The sequence below is a fragment of the Corvus brachyrhynchos genome, unplaced genomic scaffold (genome assembly GCF_000691975.1).
Source record: "Corvus brachyrhynchos isolate BGI_N302 unplaced genomic scaffold, ASM69197v1 scaffold1, whole genome shotgun sequence".
In the NCBI taxonomy this organism is placed as follows: domain Eukaryota; kingdom Metazoa; phylum Chordata; class Aves; order Passeriformes; family Corvidae; genus Corvus; species Corvus brachyrhynchos.
The window spans coordinates 3,400,316-3,416,505 of NW_008237222.1; the positions used below are offsets into that span (position 1 = coordinate 3,400,316).

Below are 16,190 nucleotides of genomic sequence, written 5' to 3' on the forward strand. Positions count from 1 at the left end.
GCGCACGGGCCCCCCCGGGCCGGCGCCAGGCCCCGGCCCCGCTGTGTGAGCCGGGAGCCGGCCGTGCGGGGCTGTGCGGGCAGCGACAGGCGCGGGATTCCGCAGGGCGGCTCTGCCGCTGGCTCCGGGCATCGTAAAACTGCGGCCACTGCTGAGGGTCGGTCTTCCCGGTGGACAGTAAAGAACGGTGTTGCAGAAATCTGCAGTACCTGACGACGGGGGAGGGAAAAAATATTTCCTGAAGGAAATCTGCTTTAAAAGAAGGCTTGACTCAATTACGAAAAATGGTGCATTTTCCCCTCTGCTATCATACCCTGACATAACCAGTATTAACTTGAGTAAAAACCCCTTGCCATCAGTTGAATTAATTGAAAGGAACTAACTTGATTTAAAAATAAAGAAGTTGCCCAGTCTAGACAGCACTAGTTGAACGTAGTCTCCTCTATGTTACATGCCAGATCTCAAGTAGCTTCAGTGATTTGCAGCAGAGAATTAAAGTATGGCTGTCTACCCGTAAAACAAATACATGGAATTGTTTTGTAGCTGGTCCACAAAAACCAAACATTTTCCGCTCTGGCTAAACAAGGCTTGCAGATTTAGCATACTTTAATACGAATTTTCCTTTTTCTATAGAAAATGTGTGCTGCAGAAATGCAGAAACAATATCATTTAAGTCAGAAATACAGGTATCCTTCCCACTGCAGTCCTCCCTGGACACAGAAATTGCCATTAAGCCAGGAAGGAAAACACTTTAGCTGTTTTATTTAGAAAAGTTAGGACAGCTGCCTCAAGACCTTTCAGGAATTCTGCATTATTTCCCAATGGATGGGTTACCTCCTTTAATCTCTCTGACACTCACAAAATTCACCATTTTAGATAAGAGTGGCAACCACCTCATTCTCAAAGTGCAGGGATAAGAAGCATTTCATTGATTCTCTGGAACTAGAAATTCCTGTCATAACTAGCTAAGACTTCTTTTGCCGATAGCTTTCCCTCCCCTACCCAGGGAACTGCTATTTCACATTCTTGCATATTTTCAAGAAGACACACCAGCAGCTGAATTGCAGAATGGGAAGAATACGTACCAGGCAGCAGAGTATCGTTACCCACTGGCAATCCTGCCCTGTGACTCCACCAGCCCTAACACTCCAACAGTCATCAAGACCATTAGTTTACACAATTCTTATCTCATGGCCGTTTGGTTTCAAACCCAAACTAAATTATCAAGCCATAACTCCACCCACCTGAATTTACTCCAAATGCTTCAGACGTTTTTCTGAGTGAATCAACATGCCTCTTTATTGGCAAGCAAGGAGATTTATTGCATTTATTATCACTTGTAAAAGTCAAGTGTCTTGAAAGACTACCAAGAAGAATTCAGCTAATGAGAAGTATTTCTGAAGTGAGAAGGGGGAAGCCTCATGAGATGCAGGGTAGTATGCAAAGAAAATTATACCCTGAATATATTATGTATGCATCCTATTCAGCTCAGTTCTGTTCAAAATCAGTGGCTAAATTCCCCATCAATATTGGTGGAATATGACCACTTTCAGAGTTTTCTGGTTTTTCCATGGCAGGTAGGAATTTCCCCAGAGCGCACACTAAAGCTTGCATTGAAGGGCCACTGTGAGACATCTGCTGTGCAGACAGAAAAGCCAGCACGATCAAGCACAGGGGCCGGCAGCAGGTGGTGGAGGTTACGAGAGCAGGGGGACAGGCTGCCCGCTGGGTCAGAGGGCTGGCAGACCCTGCTTGGTGCCCCGTGAGAGGCAGCAGTGCAGGGCAGCCTCTCGCTAGCTCCCACTAGCCCCTGAGCTCAACAGCAACTGGAATTGCTGACTTGCAGAGCACTAAAATACCAGCAACAAGGTAAACACTACTATCTTGCCTCTTGGGAAGACTGATCCCAAACTTCTGACTGCTGGAATATCTAATACGACTGATTTAAAAAAGGAGCACACAGCCTCACACAGCACCATTGAAAGAACATTAACTGCTGGCTTAGGGACTACAGCAGCAGCAGAACAACTAATATATGGCCATCAAGTAACTAAATACTCGCTGTAATCTCAGGCAAGCCACCAAATTTATTAGGGTGTTGATTTCCCTATTTCTGAGACAGCAATAATACTAATTCAGTTAGCAAAAGATTTGCAACACTGACAGATGAAACTGTTTGTACATCAAGACCAAAGTACTTGCCGTACTGAAGGCTGATTAGAAGTTCCAACAGTGCAGAGCTGCACTTTAGCCTTGTGGGCTAATATACAACAGACTAATCTTTCCACTCAGATTTCAGAATACCAACTGCAGATGTTGCAGTATCTTATTTAATGAGGATTTCCAGCCATCTCCCTATACTCCTTTATCTCTTATCCTCCTCTAGATTGGAATCCCTGAAAATTTCCCACAAGCCATCAAGCACACAAGCACAGCAAGGGTCATGGGCTCACGGGCTCGTCTTCCTCCCTCAATCTCCATCTCTGCTGAGAACATCTTTCTTTGCTAGTATTATGACCATGTGTCATGGTTTAACCCCAGACAGCAACTAAATACCACACAGTCACTTGCTCCTCTGCCACACACACATAGTGAGGAGAGGAATCAGAATAAAAAAACAAAAAAAACCCGCTTATCTCAACTCATGGGTTAAGATAGGAATAGTTTCATAATTCAAACAAAATAAAAGATGATGATGATGATAGTAATAATACGCGAGAGAAAGAGGAATAACACCCAAGAGGAACAAATATTGCACAGTACATTTGCTTACCACCTGCTGATGCCCTGATTGTCCTCCTGGCCAATTCCCCCCCAGTTTATGTACAGGGCATGATGCTCTATGGTATGGAATATCCCTTTAGCCAGTTCAGGACCCCTGTCCTGACCATGCTCTCTCCCAGCTTCTTGTGCACCTGCTCAATGTCAGAGCACAGGAAACTGAAAAGTCCTTGACTTAGGGCAAGCACTGCACAGCAATAACTAAAACATCAGTGTGATATCAACAGAATTCTCGTATTAAATCAAAAAATACAGCACCACTGTCCCAGTCAAAAGCAGGACTTCATGTCACATGACCTTGCTAAATACTTCTACTTTCTGCCTTCTGGCCGCACCTGCCACACTTCAGCAGTCCTGCACTATTTATCCTCACCTTTAAGCCCCTCTTCCTAACTTGGTCTCCAATTACCATATCTTTATTGACTGGTGTCCTGCCAATGTTTGTTCTCTCTACATCAGAGTCAGATTTCTTCCCTGAAGTCTGCTGCAAATTTGCCAGCAAAGCTTGCTCATTAGGATTTAGAATTTGACACACAGCTGTACAAAAAACCCCTCCTAATTCTTAAGGGTCCTGATGTACTTTTCAAAGAGAGATGTGGACAGGGTTGCTGACACTTGTGATCAGACCCTCAGTGTGGGACACAGCTCAGGCCCTGACACCTGTACACTGACCATCTCATTTTGTGTCAATTCTTCCCCCATGCAGAATGACTGGCGTGTCCCCATCAGTCTTGGTATTTCTAATCTTCTGTTTTCTCTGAGGCAATGGATTTAATCTTGTACAGAGCACAAGCACACTGGACACCTTCAAGAACTTATAAAAACTAAATCATGAATACAGTATGTGTTTATTCATTTCCTCTTTCACAACTCCTGTTCCCAGCATTCTTCTCCTGAAATATCAACACTTCTTTATTTTTAACCACAGCAGACCAGCCTGGTTTTGTTTTTTGCACTATGCCTGCTTTTGGGGCAGAGAAACAGCTGTGACTGAGTTCCTGGAACAGTACCATAACAGAGTCTCTGCCCTGTACAGCGGTAACACAGCTAACGGGCTGATAAACAGTGCCCTGCTACCCTGAAAGAGAGCAGCTCTGGCTTCACAGCTACTCTGAATGCAGTTGTACCCTGCCTGCCTGTCCCAGGGCTTTTGCAAGCATGCACTCACTCCCCTTTCTTCACCCACAGCAAGCACTAAGCTATAAGCTGCACATGCAATGAAGGCCCAGTTTACTCCAGCTTAACCAATAGATCTTTTGCTCATTCACTCGAGAACATGGAATCAGATTTACAAAGCATTTTCCCAACCTTGCATTTAATTACTCTTCAAGTTCTCATTTTCCCCAGCAAGTGAAACCCAGCGGAAACAGAACTGAATCTGTGAGAAAAGGAGCTCCAATACTATGCTTTGTCAGAAGTGTGAGCAAACAAAACTATCTATGGCATTTCTGTTTCACAGGCTAAAGTAAAATTAATTTCTCCCAATAAAATCCACAGTTTTTATTAAATAGCTCCTTTATAAATTAATGTATGCACATTTGCAATGTTATTGTAGTAACACTTGCTTGCAGCTTCTAGGAAAATGAGTATACTTAGTGCTAAAATTATACACAGCTGAGAAGCTACCAGCAATTGTGTTTCAGTACATGAGCATGGTGGGAGGAGAGCATCATGCATGCTCATTTGTCCTACATATATTTGTTAAAATGGGTCCATATGAGAGATGCTTTCACAGTGTAATTACCCAGCACACAAGGACCCCAAGCACAAACCTAGCTTATAATGGGAAAGGGAAGCTTCGGCCAGTGCAGCTTATTTAGTAGCCTAATCAGTGGAAAGCAAAATGTTGCTGGGATAAACCTATCTTTACTGGAGTCTTCTGCTATGATGGCTATCTTGGTCTGAACTCACCTAACTAAATTAGTTAGTACATTAACTGTAAAACAAGCCAGTATTTCTCGTGCAGTTGCAGTGTTTAAAGAGGCTGAAAAATGAAAGAACTGTTTTCTGGAGTTTGGTGCTCAGACTCTGCTATGTGTTGTAAAGGTGTAATGCCACAAGATGTGGCCTGGCGCATCTCATCATCAGTATTCACCACTTGGCAGATTAAAAACTTACAAGTAATCAGCAGAACCAGAAATCAACTGTATTTTTGTTCTCAAAAGCAGCATGGAGGAAAAGCAGCAGTTAACACTGCAGACAAGTAAAGATCAGAAGTTTTGGGGAAAAACTACAATGGAAAACCATGTTCTTTTTATAAAGCTCCCAAACTGCATTTCCAAGTGGAATTTCTAAAACTAAGACAAAATTATTTCAAGTCAACATCTCAAACTCTGCCCCAGCTTTCCTGCATACAAATGGTCCATTTCATCAATAATTTTATGAATTTGTCCTTTATTTGTATATCTAGGCATGCAAAATTAAGTTGCAACAGGACCTCACTGGTAGTGAAGTCTGCGTTCACATCTCATCAACTGAAGTTCTCGGCAACTGACACCAAACAGTTTACCATCACTAGTGCTGTGAGCCAGAAAGCAATTATTCTCCTCTGACCATTTGCTTGTGCCAGGTGCATTTCCTAGCCACAACTACACTTGTGTGAGTACCAGCTTGATTTCCAGCTCTTTGCAGCACAGGATATTCCAGGGTCCCTTCCTCTCCTCAATACTTGGCTCTACTCTTCCTGTACATTTCTTGAACACTGTTCCTGGAGGAAATCCTGTCAAATGCAGATTCCCAGACTGTGACAACACAGAGACAACTACGAGAGCCTGTATGAGGTGGTGCAGGGATGAAGCACAAGCATGGCTGTGCTGACCTACAGTTGTGTCTGCAAAGAGATGCTGAGAGGGTGCAGGTTGTGGCAAACACACAAGGTGCCATAAAATGAATAAGCAGACTTCTATCCTTGGTGGTTTTTTAGTGCTACAGACCAGCCCACCAAAAGCACCAGGGAGCGAGGAATGAAAAGCAATGAAAAACTGCAGTGGAAGGACTAAAAAGAGTCAGTGCCATCTGCAGACAGGTTCTATGTAGTCCTGTGCTCCCCTCCACAGCCACAAGTGAGGTGGCCTCCAAGGCTGAACCAGAGAGCAGCCACCAGGCAGAGCAGGTAAGCAAGATTTTGGGAGGAAGGAAGAAAGCTGGCACAGAAAAACAGCACAGCTAAAGTACCCACATCCCAGCAGCAACTTCCGTGGCCAGAGAACCACCCCTCTGGCTGCTACATTCATGTCCTGATGTGGGTTTCCCTGCAAGCAGCTTTTGGCTTCTCTACGGTGACAAGAGTGCGTTATTATTATGGACTGACTTATTCACTGGGACATTAATTTCTGCCGGGCCTTTTGGCACTGCCCCAGTCTTTCTGGCAACAGATAACTTCAGTGAGCAGCTGCATTGATCTGGGAGGTATGGTGCATCTGGTACCTCACAGACTTTTTGCAAGAAAATTTCACATTCCACAGGTTTCTCACAGGGATGCCACAAGGACGGGGTGGGCCTCAACTGCCAAAGCACTATGAAATAATCTTGGGAATGTTTTTCTCTTTAAATCTGCAGTCTTGCAAACATTGATAGTTGAGCCCTTTTCTTGGGTTCAGCTAGTTCCAGCACAGTTTAGTTCCATAAGCATTTCAAGGACAAAAAAATGTTATGGCTATGTTGTGGTTTAACCCCAGCCAGCACCTAGGTACCATGCACATGCTCCCTCACTCCTCCCACCCCCGGCGGGACGGGAAGGAGAATTGCAAAAAGGTAAAACCTATGAGTTAAGAACAGCCTAATAAGTGAAATAATGAGTTATGAGCTATGAGTTAAGAACAGCCTAATAAGTGAAATAAAGTACAATATTATATTAATGATAGTAGTGAAAAGGGAGATATGAGAGAGGGAGAGAGAGAAATAAATCCCAAGATGGACACACAAATGATGGACAATACAATTGCTCACCGCCTGCTGAGTGATGCCCAGCCCATCCCCCTGCAGTGATCAGCCCTTCCCAGCCAATTCCCCCAGTTTATATACTGGGCATGATACTCTTTGATATGGAATATCCCTTTGGCCAGTTGCAGTCAGCTGTCCTGGCTATGCTCTCTCCCAGCTTCTTGTGCACCTGCTTGCTGGCAGAGCATGTGAAACCGAAAAGCCCTTGACTTAGGGTAAGCACTGCACAGCAACAACTAAACCAGCAGCATGTTATCAATGTCATTCTCATAATAAATCCAAAACACAGCATTGTAACAGCTACTAGTAAGAAAATTAACTCCATCACAGCCAAAATCAAGACAGGCTATAACAAAATTTTTAAGAACATTCGAGGAGAAAAGTCATTTTTATTGCTTGTATGCAAGTAGAGGGTTTTACCTGTTCCACATCACCTGTCACATAATCTTCAGTATTCTTTTCCACAACAAAAAATAAACCCCAACATGAAAACAACACAATATCAAACCAAACATCACATGCAAGAAAAAAGAAATAAGCTATCCCTGGAAAAAGCCCAGCAGGTTATCAGACCACTGCTGGGCACCAGAATTGGGGTTTCAGCAGCAGACGGACCAGTCGGGGCTGTGCCAGCACAAACCAGGCAGCCGCCGAGCCGTCCTTCTGTCGTGCCTGTGAACAGAAGACCCATGTAATGACAACCACAAAACTCACTTAAGCTCTGAAAAGGTGACTAATGAGCTCATTCATGCTGCCTATAAATTATTCACTACAACACTGAACCCACTCAAGACAAATGGCAAAGCAAACTTTAAATACAGGGAGCAGCAGCCTCCTGTGTTGTCAGCTTCTGCCTGTAAAACTTTTTGCAATGCAACAGACACTTCACTTGCTTCTGCCCCCTTGTTAAAATCACTCAAATGTTTAGACCTTCTTTTTCACTGCCCCTAGCAGAGTTAAAGCAGCTGCAGCTCCTACATATTTGTTTTGCCAGTGCCAAGTATTTTTCTTTAGTAGTTCCAGGTAATGACAAAGCACTATACATAGCTTTAAATTACATTCTTCAGAAATTAAAGTCTGACCTCGAAATGAAGGCCAAGTCTAAAGAAGTAAGAAGACAATAGCATATGCATGTTTAATGAGAAGCAGCCCATCTCCAGAGCCTGCACTTATTGACACTTCTGTGAACATCTATAATTTGTGCCAAAATGAAAGCACAGGTCTTAAAAAACCAGTTTCATTTCTTAGGTGCTGGTCCAAAAAAGCTTCTGACATGTTTAGAAACAGTCCATTTGTAAGAATGCTTTTGTTATCCTGTTTAGTGTGAAATAAGAGGCAGGTAGTGGTTGGATGTTAGCAGCACGAGTGGTGGAGTTTGCTGCTGTGGTGGCTGGAACAGGCATTTACTCTCTTCAAACAGTACCTTTTTCATAAGATAAATTACACCATTTATAAGTTAACTTTAGTAACTTGTTGCGGGTTGAACTAGCAAGACAGAGTGAACTACAGAGTGACATTGAAGACAATGTCTTATATGATGTGTCTGATCTTCAGTGGGAAAACATTACTTGCACCTCTGGTTACACAATCAACTCCAAAGGTCAGGAACAACTAGATAAAAGGGAAAGCCAGGAATTACATAGCTAAAGTCCAGTAGGGTATAAAGTAAGGTAAAGTGTGGGAGACATAAGGCAACACCAAGGTGATATTTAAACACAAGAAAAGAGAAATGGCTAGCAAAGGAAGTTTGCAAATGAAATGAGTATTGCAGATTTCACTAATCACTCTCTTTCTTCCAAACTGTCACTGTTGTAACTAAGCAGACTGAGAAATTCTGCACTGCTTGAAGACAAAGACTTTCCCACCTACGAACAACTATGTGACTAGTCTTCATTTATTTAAATCCATGATTCTGAAATTACCAGAGACGCACAGAAACCATGTTGCCCTGTTAGTACTGCTCTTTAAAATGGCCATTAGAAAAAAGCAAACACAAGACAGCAATGGAGCAGCCTACACCACATAGCATGCATGTCGACTTAACAAAAGCCGTTGTGTTTTAACCCCAGCCAGCAGCTAAGTCCTACACAGCTACTTGCTCACTGCCCCCAGCCCCAGTTGGAATGGGAAGGAAAAGTGGAAAAAAGTAAAGCTCAAGAGTTAAGCACAATTTAATGACTGAAATAAAGATAATAATAATAACAACAACAACAATAATAATAACAGATGAACAACTGATGCACAATACAATTGCTCACCACCTGCTAACTGATGCCCAGCCCGCACTCCTGCAGTGATCAGCCCCTGCCAGCCATCTCCCCCCATACTGAGCATGATGTTTGATGGCATGGAATATCCCTTTGGCCCATTTGGGTCACCTGTCCTGGCTGTGCTCCCTTCCAGTTTATTTCTGGCCCTGCTCACTGGCAGAGCATGAGAAACTGAAAAGTCCTTGACTTAGGGTAAGCACGGCACAGCAACACTTAAAACATCAGCGTATTATCAATATTACTCTCATATTAAATCCAAAACACAGACCTCTACCAGCTACTAGAAAGGAATTAACTCTATCCCAGCTGACACCAGGACAAAATCTCTCCACCTGGTGAGATCCCTATGCCGCCTGTAACTGAAGGGTGTTGGCAAAGGGCTACATTGAAACCACAGACCCCACTAACCTGCCTGGCAAGGGGCATCCGCCTCCCAGTTCCAGTAGTGGGAAACAGTGGCACTTCCTGCAGCTGGCTCCCCACACCCTGCTCTTCATTTCCCTAATGAGGCCCAGCAGTGATGTCAGTTTTGCCCAAGGCATGATTTGGTCTAAATAATAACAAACTACAGTTGGCTACATAATCAGAGGAATGCCAGATCTGGGGGAGGATCAGCAAACAAACTGGCGGTACAGCTTTTAACTGCGTGCAACAAAGTCAATACTTGGCTACAAGTGTCAGTGAATCTCTTGACTGGTCAATGCCACTACTCTTGTTGAGAGTGACCTGGATGACTTTGACCTAAGAGGTTACCTGGGAGGGTTCCTGAGATACCGGTCTCAGCAAACTCCTGCGAGACTCCCATGCCATGACAGCGCACACAGCCAGCACCGGCTAACGCTGACCTTGGGGCCAGCTGATGCCGCTGAGGCAAAGGCAGCTGGATTATGCTGGGTACCAGGGCAAATGCAGCCCAATCCAAAGACACTCTGTGGCTATTACCTCTACTGGAAAACTCCTGCTACTCCTCCTTCCTCTTAGCTCTCCAAACAACATAATTTCACAGCTCTCAAGACCCCAGTGTATGCCAATCAGTGGGGAACATTGGGCTACTCTGTGACTTGGTCATATTATTACAACAAACTGTAGGTATTTCTTACCAGCAATCAGAAAATTCAGATGTTCACAAAGCAAAAAACTCATGGATTCAACAAATAGGAAAAACTGTGGCACCTTTAAATTGCATAATGCTCACCTCCTTATAAAAGAAATTGCCTCTCTGCTCATCCATTACCATGCACAGGTCCCAGTCCAAAAAGAGCCAAGATTTATATGCTCCAGTGATTACAGGGTAGTCGCTTTGCCAAGTGAGAAAATATGTAAGTGCTGACCAGATGAGGCCAGAGAGTACATGTACCACCCTTACTTTTATGTATTTCTGTCCATTGTCACAACCTCTACTGTGGATGCTGAAAAGCTAGAAGCAGAGAAACTCTCCAACTTTCTGCCACCATCCTGTGAAAGTCTTGCTTTTCTCACGCAGGCTAACTGAAAACAGTGAAGAGGTTTTTGTAAACCAAGACTCTATCTTGCACCTGTTGTTTGCTATGCACAGTCTGTTGATACTGACTTAGGAAAATATTTTGAAATGGATGTTATAGGGTCTTAGCCAATCACTCTGGGAGGTGGATGGTCAAGGGACAAGTGGCCTCATGCCATTCAAGCAAACCAAGTTAAATAAATGAGTTTGCAATTTATTAAATAATTCTATTCTTCCTGGACTGAACTTATGTCGTTAATCTCGCCATCCCCGGTACAACAGCGACACTCTACAATATTGGAGAAGGCAAAACAAATGGACTGCAACAAGCACTGCCATCAGTAACTTACTAACTACCTGTTCTTCTGCTACAGCTCTGGTCTTCCACGCTTCTTGTACACAGCCAGGGTTGACTCTGAATTCTCATACACACACATCAGATTTAGGGTACCAGAGACATGCTGCACTCACATGTCAAGTGTGGGTCTGCAACTGGGCCCTTGGTGATACATGTATTCATGTGTGTGAATGTACACCATGGCAAGTGTGTGCTCAGCTCTGTTCAAGACTAGGTTTTTAGTTGTCAAGTACTCAAAGGGGGTCCTTACTGAAGTTAATGGGTTCCACTTGAGCAGTTTCTTCTCTCATAGCTCAGGCAGATGGAATAAGATCTTGAAATTGGCCAGGTGGAAATTTAGGCCTGTGCTTACCTTACTGAGTGGGAAGTGTGATGCTGGTGCCTGCAGAGTCCTTAGGGAGCTGGGCTGAAGCTGTCCTTAGGTACCCTGGTGCTCTGTGGCTCTGTGCACTATTTGATTGCATCCTTGGATTCACGCCAGTGCTAATCAGCATCCAACCCTGTACCTTTATTTCTTCCTTACCTCCCTGTCACATAACTCCACTTAATGTTTACTGTAAGATTTGAAGAAGTCAGTCAGAGCAAAGCTCCTCTTGCCCATATCCTGGTTCCAGCCATGTCCTAAGGAAGAACAGGGCAAATGCACAGCAATACTCTGCAGCATTCTCCTGTACTTCCAGAGACCTGGTGCTTAAAAGCTGAAGCTAAAGACGCAATCAGATGTTGTGGTATGCTGTAAACCCAAAGATATTTTTTTTTCTACCGCCTTTCAAAAAGGTTCCTGTAAGCTTCAGCATCAACAACAGCCTGTAGCAAGAAGTTCCATGCTTTAACTACTGACTGTGTGAAAAAAACCTCTTCCTTTGCTTTAAATGTGTCACCTCATAGCTTTGCTTGAAAACCCTATTTCTTGTGTATTATGGTAATTATCATATATCTAGGACACATGACTCAGGCCTATGCACTTCTCTTGATTTTATAGTGCCTTCCTACTGCTCCAGCAGTGCTACTAATAATCTGCATTTCACCCTCTGAATAACTACAGGTGTATATAAACATCAGAATATAATACATAAACATACCTATCAATGACCATCTAATCATACAGTCATAATTATCAGTATTGCGTCCACCCAGATAAAAGGGATTTATTTTTCAATAAAATGGTCCTAATGCTCTCCCTTGTAGTCTTAGCCTGTAGCTTTTTCCCTTACAGACTCACTTGAAGTGCCTGGAGCTTTTCCAAGCACTTAATATGTCTACACAAAATGTGGAAACAGATCATTCCAGCTGATGATATCTTTATCCATGAAGAGAACAGCAGCTGGAAGATGCTGCCTCACACAAACAGTAACTGTAACAGATCAGGCCCTATGCAGGTTCAGTCCTTTAAAAAAGCTGCAGCTTCAGAGTTACCAAACTTCTCAGGGCTGCTCCACTCTAAGTCCATGCCTCCAGCTTCCACCTGTCATCTGCCCAAGATAGCAAGAGCATGGCCAAGGTGGAAATGGTCTGGGAGATGAGGAAGGGCCACAGAGCATGCTGGGAAGGGCTACAGGGAAGCAACAGAGAGAGAGTGCTTTCAAAGGGTGGTGTGGAGCTAGGTCAAGTCCAGGGTGGTCATGTGGGAAGCAATGGCCTTGCGTCATCTTCTACTCAAGTTTCAGCTCTGGCCCCATGTGGAAAGGGCAACAACCGCCCCTCCAACAACCCACAGTCGTCATTATACCTGATCCTTGTGCTTGGATCAATGGAATAATAAGTGATAAATAAGTGTGAATGCTTTCCACTGAAAGCATCCTCAATCCTTCACCTGTGCTTGCAGCTCCTGGGAGCAGCTCCTAGCTGCAGCACACAGTGCGAGGCAGGGGACCTGCCCATTTGAGGCAAAGACCAGCAGTGTGTCAAGGCTCAGATGGCAGGATGTTTGTGAAAGCAGCTCAGTTCAGTCAACAATTTCCCCCTAGAGTCCAAGTACATCACCTCAAAAATATGTCTCAGCTCTTCTGGCATAAAGCCTGGGAACCCAAATTTGTTTCTGATCCAGGTCCTCTAGCTGGCAGTGTAACAAATTGCTGTCCTGCCGCCAGGATGAATAAAGTCATTTTTCACTCATTATGTTATTCAAAAATAGAGCAGGAGCTTTATTTAAAACAAGAAAGTAATATACTGGAAATTAACAGAGAAAAGAAGCTCTTTTGCTTTATAAAACACAAGGATAAAAGACTGAGTTAGAACAACGCGAGTTCGACCAGAAAAGAAGATACTCGGGTTACAGATTCTACTGCTTCTGGTCTTGCAGCTAAGCCTAACGTTACATCCATGTCAGGCAGTCTGGCTTTTCCTGCAGATCACTAATATTTTTCCCTGCAGTCTACAGAATGGCTTCAGGCAAAATGGTACAGGTCCATATCAGTTGTTGAATTGGATAACCTACGGTTGCCTTCCCCCATGCACCCAGGATTTGGTGAAGTGTGCTGTGGTGAGTGACACCTCTGCTGTTCTGACTGCACCTCTCTGGGGTGTGAAGCATCACTCTCTTTCCCAGTACACAATCCAGCAGCTGCTCCTACCAGAAGAGGCAACCCTGAGATGAGAAGGAGGATGAGAATGAACTCTATTTATCTAACAAACTACGAGGACTTCACTGGACTTCAGTCAGTGGCTTGGGACAGCGTAACAACAGTGCCTTTAAATCCAAGGTATTGCCTAACAGCAAGTTAAAGAAGAGCAGACAGGTGTATCTTGTGTCACCTGATAGTAACATGACTACAGCTGATTCATGTATCAGGAGACACTGCTCTCCCCTCAACAGATCTCCCTTGGACTCTTCCTTGCCCCAAGAAAGAGGAAAAGATGGACCGGTCACACAAGCCACTCATGCTGACTTGCTGGCCTTGGCCTGCAGGATCTCTCCATCCTTGCCTGTCACTCGCCTGAACTGGGCTGATTTACCATCAGCTTTTATTACTGACTGGGTTATTTTTCCTATTAACCTAAATCAATATACTCATACAGTAAACATCCCAAAATTCAAGTCAATATAGAAAATTCATAAGGTATTACAGATTTATAGATATTTACAGCTTTGATTAGAGATCCTCAGATGGATGGTGCAATGGAGGCACAGCCAGTAGATTAGATTTTCAAATACTGATGGTAACTTGTAAGAAAAGCACTAGAAAGATTTAAAAGCCCAAGTCCCGCTGACTTTTAAATGACTTTCAGTGAAGTTAGTATTGCTTCAGCCTTCAGGTACTTTCAAAAGTGCCATCTGACAGCCCTGCCTGAAGGTTTGCTTCTCTCCCCACTGACACAAGGCTTGTGAGAAGGGAGGGCAGTCACAGCAGAATGTTCATCTTACAAGGTGCTTGTCTTGCCTAGGGGCACCATCCTGCACAGAAATGAACATGGTCCTGGGTGTTTCTGGCCCTCGGCCATTACGAAAACCAGAATGGCCAAACCAGCTGTGGCTGCTCTTAGTCCCGTGCCCGTCCCACTCTGCTGCCAGCAGGAGACGACAACATAGACAACCAAATTGGTATCTCCCTCTCCTCTGGTAGCTCTGCTTTTCATTTCTCATCAGTAACACACCCTGTTATACAGTTTTTTTTCTGTGAATTATTTCAGGACTGTGCTTTGCAAGCACTGGATTAGGTGATTATGTCCTACTTCTATGAGGTACTGATCCCCAAAGGGAATGTGCCCAGCTCTATGCAGACAGAGAGCACACTCAGTGCAACAGAGGCCCGAGCCAGCCCAGAGGAATCAAACCACTGCCAAATCTTGTCTCTGCAGAATCCCCTGCCCATATGCTTAGACTGTCTCTTGCCTCCACTCTTGGGAGTACATTTGAGCAACCATCTAGACTTAGAAGCAAGTAGAAACAAAAGGGAACCACAACATCCTCTTGTGTGAAAGTCTCTAAGGAGGTATCTGCTATCCCCTGCACAGTACAGTGTAGGGACAGCCAAACCATGGCATGTCCTGTAAACAATGTCCCAAAGATAAACTCACTGTCCAGGAGGCTGAACTTCTTCAAAAGAGCTCCCCTGGAGTTCACTGGGATACCTTTTGCAGAGCACTACGCAGGCATTCCTCTGGAGACATCAGATTGTTTCGGTTTGGTTCTTTAAAGAATCATTTTAACAAGCAAAAGTCACATTCAAAATATTTAAACTTCCTTTATTCAAATTTTTTATTTAAATGAATGAAAATGTACCAATAAATGAAAACTTGTCTTTTTATCCTGGACTTCTACTCTGCAGAACAGGGACTCTCTGCCCAGAAACATCTGTAAGACTGTTATACAGTATTTCTTCTATTTAAGTAGGTCACCTGACAGGGGAAAATATCTATGCAAAATTTCACTGAAGCTGACAGGTTTCTGATTAAGACTGGCACCTGGCAACAGCTATGGATTTCCACACATTTATCCCTCCCATCACAGAAGTCATACATCTCATGCTAACTCACACACTTATGGAAAAAATCTGCATACATTAATACAAAATGTAGCAACTTCCTTCAATGCTTTCAGATCATCCTCTAGAAAAACAAAATAGTACGTATCTCTAACAGAGTTCTGAAAGTGGATCAAAAATCCTATATAAGGAGAGACTACTGTATTTAGCTCTAATTAATTTGACTTCAGTACAGATATGCTGGAGCCAAAAATAAACCCTAGACTGTTTGACTCCCATTTTCTGTTCTAGCCACTGCACCACATTTTGACAATGATAGGTACTTCACATAAACACTGGCTTCTCGCAGTACTACATATTTTCAGTTCCTTTTACAAATCCACTCCAAGTGGCTGCCACATAAACGTATTCTTTGAATCACAGAGTCCAATTTGACACTTTGCTGAACTGCCACCTTATACAACTCTTGCGATGTACTAGCTAATTCTTAGGATCTAAATATATGGGTTTTATCAGAACATATCTATCAGAGTTTATTACCCTACTGACTGCTGCAAGCAGAGTGCAGCATTAGGCACAGCATCCAGAAACACCTGCTTCAATGCACAGAAATAGCAACGGGACTTCAGCAAGAGGTAAGGTCAGGGAAAACACCAGTAAGAGAAACAACCCAGTATGGCTGCCACCAGTTCCATGGAGACCAGGTCTCACCATTAAGTGTGTCAATTTAAGGACTTTGAAAAAAACCTCAAAACTTTACTTGGACATCAGTCTGAGGGCCCAGAAAGGGCAGGTCTTTCCAAACTGGCACCAAATCCGGCACTCTTTATTCCTGGTAAGATTTTATTTACATTATTGCAATTCAGGGTAAGGATTGCAAGATGTAACACTGAGATCAGACCTCTAATCCTGCCTCTCTGTTTATTGCATTGATT

General features: G+C 43.6%; 1 protein-coding gene across 7 annotated transcripts in view; it reads right to left on the reverse strand.

Moving 5' to 3' along the window:
* The window catches only part of FOXN3 (forkhead box N3), a 174,648-nt gene that overhangs the window by 139,903 nt on the left and 18,555 nt on the right, over positions 1-16,190 (reverse strand). Inside the window, exon 1 of one of the 7 annotated variants that reach the window (XM_017728984.1) lies at positions 1,086-1,108. The exons of the other annotated variants lie outside the window; for them this stretch is intronic. The gene's annotated coding sequence lies outside the window, so the exon portion shown is untranslated. Of the gene's footprint in view, positions 1-1,085; positions 1,109-16,190 lie in introns of those variants that run through there. 7 annotated transcript variants of the gene reach the window in all.